Genomic DNA, 7,735 nt, shown 5'->3' on the forward strand with positions numbered 1-7,735 from the left:
GGGTCTAGACCAGAAACATCAGCCTTCCTGCTCCTCTGATGCTGCTTGGCCTGCTGTGTTCATCCAGCTCTACACCTTGTTATCTCAGATTCTCCAGCATTGGCAGTTCCTACTATCTCTGTGACAACTTCTAATAGTTTGTTTAATTGCTTTTACACTACAAATTCAAAAGATAAGATTTATTTAATTGCTCATTTTACATTTTTTAATCAAATTAGATTATTTGAAGCTGCAAGCAGAAAAAAAGGCTATTCTAAAATAAATTAATATTTGACTTCAATGCTAAAGCACTGACACTTTAAATTCAAAGTGCTGGAAAATACACTGGCCCTATTCTTTTTAAAACTATTATCGCCTACACATCTCAAAACTGTTCCGATTCTCTGCCAGGCCTTGAGTAATGTAATTTAGATTTGGTATTAGACATCATCACATCTGCTCAGATTTTCTCAGACAAGTATGTGGCTCTCAGCTTATTACATTTGCATGCAACATTATGTAGGTGAATCTTGAGATGGAATGAGCAGGAAATTAACACCACTAACATTTTCTTAAGTAGTTGAAAGTCCTAGCACCATAAGTAAAGGGCACACAGATAGGGATAAATTTTCTATAAGCCAGAGACATCACTAGAGCTGTCAGAATGGATGCCTGCAATTGAACTTCAAGCCATACGTTGTCAGTCTGCCTATCTTAGCTAGGCAGATGCCATCCTTAGCAAGCATCCTTTCCCATAACTCTAACCTCCCTCCTACAATCGATTTCCCCAGTGAATCTTTGTCTACTGCCACCTGATCTCACTCATGATATGGAACACATGAATCCTCCCCACAGGATAAGGCAGTTTATGCTCAGTCTAAAATCCATCAAGTACAATATCTTGCCTGCTGCAGATCTTATATCGAGTGGGGAATCTGAATATATTGATTGTGGAGAACTGAAGTAAGAAGGAGAAATTGATTCTGGCAAGTTGATATTGAATGAGCATGCACGACATGCAAATGTGTGCAAAATGACATGGGTAGCCTCAACCCACCATACAGATTTGAGAATGTAATTGCAAACTTGCATCATGTGATAGAAAGCTGATGTTTGAACTCTCACCCTATCAAGTTCACCTGCCAAACTTGCTTGCCAACCCTAGTCGCACTTTCTTACCCACATTCTTAATGCATTTCCTCTGAGCTGCATTTCCTAAAATTCAATTGAACTTCTGCTCTGTTCACAGTGTAAGGTTGACTCTGACAAAAGTAATAAATAACATCCTTTGTTACAGCATTTGTGTGGCATTATCACACCTCACTTTGTATGTTCGAAACAACTGCTCAGACTGTCCTCCATTGTCCAGCAATGAACAACTACATACCACTCTAAATACAACAAATACATTTCAAGAAACGGATATTCTGAAGACAACCAAATTTACCTTTCCACTCCCTTCCTCAATCCAACAACCAACTCCAGGCTTTTAGGCTGTCTGTCTTTGAGTATACCAAGCTGTATTTGAGTCACAATTATCTTCAACTCACCTGCAGGACAACTAAAGCCATTGTTATTAATCCCTGGTTATAAACAATGAATATTTTTTCTTGGTCACTTGTGCATACCGAGCAAGACTGAAGCAAATTCCAATACAGAACAAAACTTCAAACCCCATATCATGTTGAACCATAAGATACCTTACTCCTATCTCTGTATTCTTTGCATTTTACATTCAGTGGGGTAATGGGTTGAATTAATGTTTGGCTTGAGCTGATGCTAAGTTTGTATTGAGGTGTGAGGGGGCATGAAACTGGAAATTATTGAAATGATGTAGATTATCAGAAGAATCACAAATGTTTTTGTGACTTACTCCAATTTTCTTCGTTGACAGTTAAGAACAAAAAGACTTAACTACAAAGTCAACTTCAAACAATGCATTGGTTATTGAAAACAATAAACAGATTGCATTGAGAATCTTTACTTTGTGTAAAGATCTCCATATGCCATTTCTGAGAATACAATTTATCAGATACAGGATAGTGGATATAATAAGTCATCCATCTTTAAAATCCAGAGGTACTGTTTTCTTGCCCCTTAGCATTGTGTGGCAACTCAAACAGATTAGAATAATGTATAGTCTAAATTAGGAAACATTTATTTTTCTGCCATCATTTTTGATTACCACTTTTTTAAGTAGTGGATACTGCAGGGCACCAGAAGGGAAGGGACCTTGTCAAACATAAAAACCCAGCTTTATCTGTCAGTTTGGCTCAGGTTTTTTTAAAATTCATTTATGGGGTGAGGGAATCGCTGGCCAAGCAGCATCCATGGCCCATCCCTAATTGCCCAGAGGGCGGTTACGAGTCAACCACATTGCTATGGGTCTGGAGTCACATGTAGGCCAGACCAGGATGGCAGTTTCCTTTCTTAAAGGACAACAGTGAACCAGATGGGTTTTTCCAACAAGTGACAATGGATTCAAGGTAATCATTAGACTCTTAGTTCCAGATATTTATTGAATTCAAATTCCACCATCTGCCGTGGCAGGATTCAAACCTGGATCTCCAGACATTATCTGGGTCTCCGGATTGACAGTCCAGTGATAATACCACTAGGTCATCACCTCCCCTGTGACAACACTTGTTTTCATATTGTGAGTTCAAGTTTCACTCCAGGACTGCAGCACAATCTAAATTGATGCTTCAGTATAATTCTGTGTTTGTGCTGCATTTTTTCAAAATGGTGCACTCATGATGAGACATGCACACATGGGCGTTGAGCTGAGAGCAATAAAAGATCATGGGAAAGTCAGAAGGTGTGGATGTTTGGTATAGATGCATCAGGAAGAGGTAGGATGGGGAAAGTCCCTTTGTTTAGGGGCTAATTGCACTGGATAAGTTGGAGGGGATGAAATAAGTTACAGCTTTAAGTCTTCAAAACCCCTCCTAGGTTACAGAAATATTAGAGTTCAGCTTGCAAGGATATTGTTGAAGCTACGAAGAAATTATTAATGGAATCCTGCTCCAGACTCAAAAGTTGTTTCATAGACAAAGCCATCTTTGAATGCGGGCTTCAAGCCATTTACAAGCAAAATCTCCTTTTGACATTAGGGCCAGATTACATTGAGAAAATTTGGGCAAACTAACACCCCCAAAGTGTTTGGCAGGAGGAAAGACCAGCTTGTAGCTCTACTGAATTGTGAAGACACCCAGAGTCAGATTGATAAGTGTAGAGCTGAGGTCAGAGAGGGCTGAGTAGGAGTTGGAATCTGAAGGGACGCAATGTGCAAATAAATACTGATGTTGACAGACCTACCTGAAAGCAGAGCCTACAAAAAATTGACACTAGGTAGGGGTGGTAGCTGCTGGAGCTTTTCAACTACCATCATGTGGAAAATATGACCAAATTTCTTAATAAAGGAATGAACTAGATGGATTGATCAGTCTGTGGACTAAAAGGTTAACTATTCCATTACTCTAAGAATAGCAACTTAGCAAGTGAGTAAGGAGCTATGTCGTATTGATCACATGGAACTGGAATCTATGCCTATAGAGATCCAGAGATATCCTCTCTTCCCATCTAAATCATAGATAGTTACATTCAATACAGCCTGCTAATGTTCACTCAACTAGGTGTAGAGCTGAATCTACCCCATGGTGGCAACAGTGACCAGATCCACAGAACTGGGAAAAATGATATGGGGCACCTGAAAGTGGCAGTACAGTGCAGTACAGTACAGGATGAATGGGACAAAACCATCAATTCAGCCACAGAGATAGTAGGAACTGCAGATGCTGGAGAATCCGAGACAACAAAGTGCATAGCTGGATGAACACAGCAGGCCAAGCAGCATCATAGGAGCAAAAATTCAGCCACAGATGTGGAGGGACATGCTCGAAGAGCAAACCAGTGGCAGTTTAGTGTTGTGGGTGAAAGCATTCAAGGTCATTTTAAAGCTTGGACCACAGACAGAAAAATCCCACACACGCTGACAACGTGTGGAAAATGCCCGAAGCAAGGAATGCAGCAAGTTGGAAAAATTAATTGACCACAATGAGTAATAAATAACTGTAGAGTGGGAGCTCTTTACAGAGTGGGAAAAAGTGCACAAGTGAGGAAGTCTGTATACATTCTGCTAAACGATGGCAAAGCGAAAGGTTTCAGTCATCACAGATCAAATAGGATATATTTCTAGTGATGGCTTCTATCAGATCCTTTAAACAACATGGAGGGCCCTAATCAAACTAAGTATTAGATAAACTGGCACTGACAGTTTCATGGTTAATGCACTGCTGCAGGACTCAATAAAAGGTCAGATAAAGACCAGCTCAGATATTGGTGTAAGTGGTTGGCCACAATGCCAACACTGTTCTTGTCAGACACTGCTTAGAAGTGACTGCGAAGTACAACTAAATAATACAAGCTTTTGACTCCTATTTTACTTTAAGGCATCACTCCATTTTAAACTCAGCAAATTTTAATCAATGTAGCCAAAAGTTAGGAGACACTATTGATTCTTTTCTGAATGGTTTGTACTGCCATGCTGAAAGCTGTCAGTATTGATCTTTGGAAGATGAGCTCACAGGGGTCTGAATGGTAATGAAAGTGCTGGATGAATCTCAATCAGAACTTTTACAGTCTAAAGAAAATCTTATCTACTAAAACAGCACAGCTTGTCAGACAGACTGGCCTTTGAAAGTAGAAGGAGTTCATTCAAGGAGACAGAGAATGTCCCTGGCATCACTTCACTGACTGACACATTCCAGCCTGTTAATTAAGAACAAAAACAGGAATTTCTGGAAAAGCTCAGCAGGTCTGGCAGCATCCATAAAGAAAAATCACAGTTAACGTTCTGGGTCTGGTGACCTTTCATTAGAACTGGAAGTCTGGCAATATGCCATTGAGACAGTAGGCACAATGAGAAGACAGTGCTGCTCCCATCATTGTTTCTGTGGCATTAAAACTCCACAACTACACCAGCCCTGCTCTGACCCCAATGCTGAGTGAGATGTGAGCTGCAGGGAAGGTGGGTTTCAAATTTACTGAAGTAGCAATAGGACACTTCCATTTGCGTAATGGAAATTTATAAACAAAATACTCCAGTTTGCAACTACCTAGGGGCTACAGAGAGCCATGATACCTCTTCAATAATAATAAAAATACAAAGTGCTGGTGAAACGCAGCAAGCTTGGCAATATCTGTGAAGAGAGAAACAGAGTTAACATATTTAATCTATTATAACTTTTGTTCAGAGTTCAAAGAAGGACCACAGTAGGCTTGAAACGTTAACTCTGTTTCTCTCTTCACAGATGCTGCCAGACCTGCTGGGCTTCTCCAGCACTTAATGCTTTTATTTCTGATTTCCACCATCCACAGTAATTTGCTTTTATTCAAGATGACTCTTTCTTGCATGAAATGATAGACCCACTGGACAATTTTAGATATGGAGGTAAGTGTATTCAATCTTTCAGATTCAACTTTTGTGCTTAAGTCTCAATTTCTCCTCCCTTTTCTATCAAACTTTGAGGTGCATGAGGAATCACAGTAAGAGTGTGCAGACAGATGCAAGCTACTGTTTGCTGCAATCAGAGGGAGATCAGTGATCTGCCATCCCCAAGCATTTGGCATTTTTCTCTGCATGTGTAGCTATAAATCTTGTTTATTCATCAGTTGCAGTTGAGATTGAAGTTGCCTCCTTGCCCAGTAAGCCAGGCTTCATTTTAATGAAGTACAATTGTAGGACCACAGGAGGACAGTATAGATCTTTCATTTCTCTCTGAAGGGAGAGTAGAAGAAGCAGGAGCTGGATGTTCTGAGAATGATGATGACACACTGCAGGATAAAGTTTTAGTCCATAATTTGCCATTTCAGAAAGAGTGGAAGAGAATGATGCAGCAGCAGCGGCATATGATCAATGGGATGACGAGATTCTGGATCTTTCAACACTTCCACTCGATTCACCATACCATCATAAATTCGTAGAGTCATACAGCACGGAAACAGACCCTTCCATCCAACCAGTCCATGCCAAACATAATCCCAAACTAAACTAGTCCCACCTGCCTGCTCCTTGCCCATATCCCTCCAAATCTTTCCTATTTATGTACTTATCCAAATGTCTTTTAAACATTCTAATTGTACCCACATGCACCGCTTCTTCAGGAAGTTCATTCCACACGCGCACCACCCTCTGTGTAAGAAATTTGCCCCTCGTGTCTTTTTTAAATCTCTCTCCTCTCACCTTAAAAATTTTCCCCTTATTCTTGAAATCCCCCAACCTAGGGAAAAGACAACTATCATTAACCCTATCTATACCCCTCACTATTTTACGAATTTCTTTAAGGTCGCCTCTCAGCCTTTTACTCTCCAGTGAAAAACATCCCAGCTTACCCAGCCTACCCAGCCTTTCTTTATAAATCAAACCTCCTATACCTAGCAAAATCCTGGTAAATTTCTTCTGAACCTCCATAGAATCCCTACAGTGTGGAAACAGGCCATTTGGCCCAAAAGAATCCACACAGTCCCCCCAAAGAGCATCCCATCCAACTGTGTAACCCTGCATTTCCCACAGCTAACACACCTCTAAACACTACAGGGTAATTTAGCCTGGCCAATCTACCTAACTTGCACATCTTTGGACTGTAGGAGGAAACCACAGCACCCAGCAGAAACAGGGAGAACATGCAAACTCCACACAAACAGTTGCCCGAGGGTGGAATTGAACCCAGGTCTCTGGTGCTGTGAGGCAGCAGTGCTAACCACTGAGCCAATGTGCCAGCCATGGTATCCTGAGCGATAGCACCATCCACACCACTCACTGGAGGCCATTACCGGGTATCCACCGCAAGCACTGCCAATGGAGGAGGAGGTGGAGTTGGAGGAGGTCTCGCCATGGGGCTCAGGACTCATTTGGTTAGCAGTGTGGTCGCTATGGAACTGGCTCATCCCTTCGCACTCTATGGTGGTGGAGGAGGAAGCAGGGCGACCGATGGTGTCGAGCACAGTAATGGAGGAGGAGAAGGTGGTGATCATTGCCCCGACTCTGCAGGTAATGGTTACCAGGAGACAGGAGGAGATGGAGGAGACCCGGGCCCCCGGGAGCTACTGATCTGCCTGGGCTTGAGGGCGGCCTCGCTGTCTGGCTCACTGTCGCTTCATCTGGCAGCGCTACATTGATTCAACACTTACAGTGATTTCAAGTGCCCAATTTGTTCAAAATCTATAGCTTCCAACGAGATGGAGCTGCACTTTATAATGAGTCTCAGCAAGCCATGACTCTCCTGTAATGACGATATGATGAGTAAAGATGCTGGAGAATGTGTAATCTGTTTGGAGGAACTTCTGCAAAGAGACGTAATAGCTCGACTTCCTTGTCTTTGTATCTACCATAAAAGCTGTATAGATTCATGTTTTGAAGTGAAAAGATCATGTCCAGAGCACCCTTCAGTTTGACCTCCCCTGGCTTGCAGCTGCTTATGGCTGTATGTTAAAGGGTACTTTGCTCAACCCTCTTCAGCTTAATACTATTCCTCCTATAACTGGGTGACCAGGAGACTATATTCATGAACTCTTGGCTGTTTCTTTTGAGAAGAATCATCTTCTTGTTGAAAAGGATAACACAGAGGTATTTTGTCTGTTTATTCTATAGATTCCACTGATGACATGCTATAACCATTGCAAGCAGCTAATGAAAAGCCATCTAGAGAGGAGAAGACCCTTAACTTCAAGCGAGATCAAGCCAATATTGAACTTC

General features: G+C 41.6%; 1 pseudogene; it reads left to right on the forward strand.

Moving 5' to 3' along the window:
- Positions 1–5,397: 5,397 nt before the first annotated feature.
- Positions 5,398–7,434, forward strand: LOC109933831 (annotated as a pseudogene).
- Positions 7,435–7,735: the final 301 nt, after the last annotated feature.

Source organism: Rhincodon typus, chromosome 14 (genome assembly GCF_021869965.1).
Source record: "Rhincodon typus isolate 14 chromosome 14, sRhiTyp1.1, whole genome shotgun sequence".
Classification (NCBI taxonomy): domain Eukaryota; kingdom Metazoa; phylum Chordata; class Chondrichthyes; order Orectolobiformes; family Rhincodontidae; genus Rhincodon; species Rhincodon typus.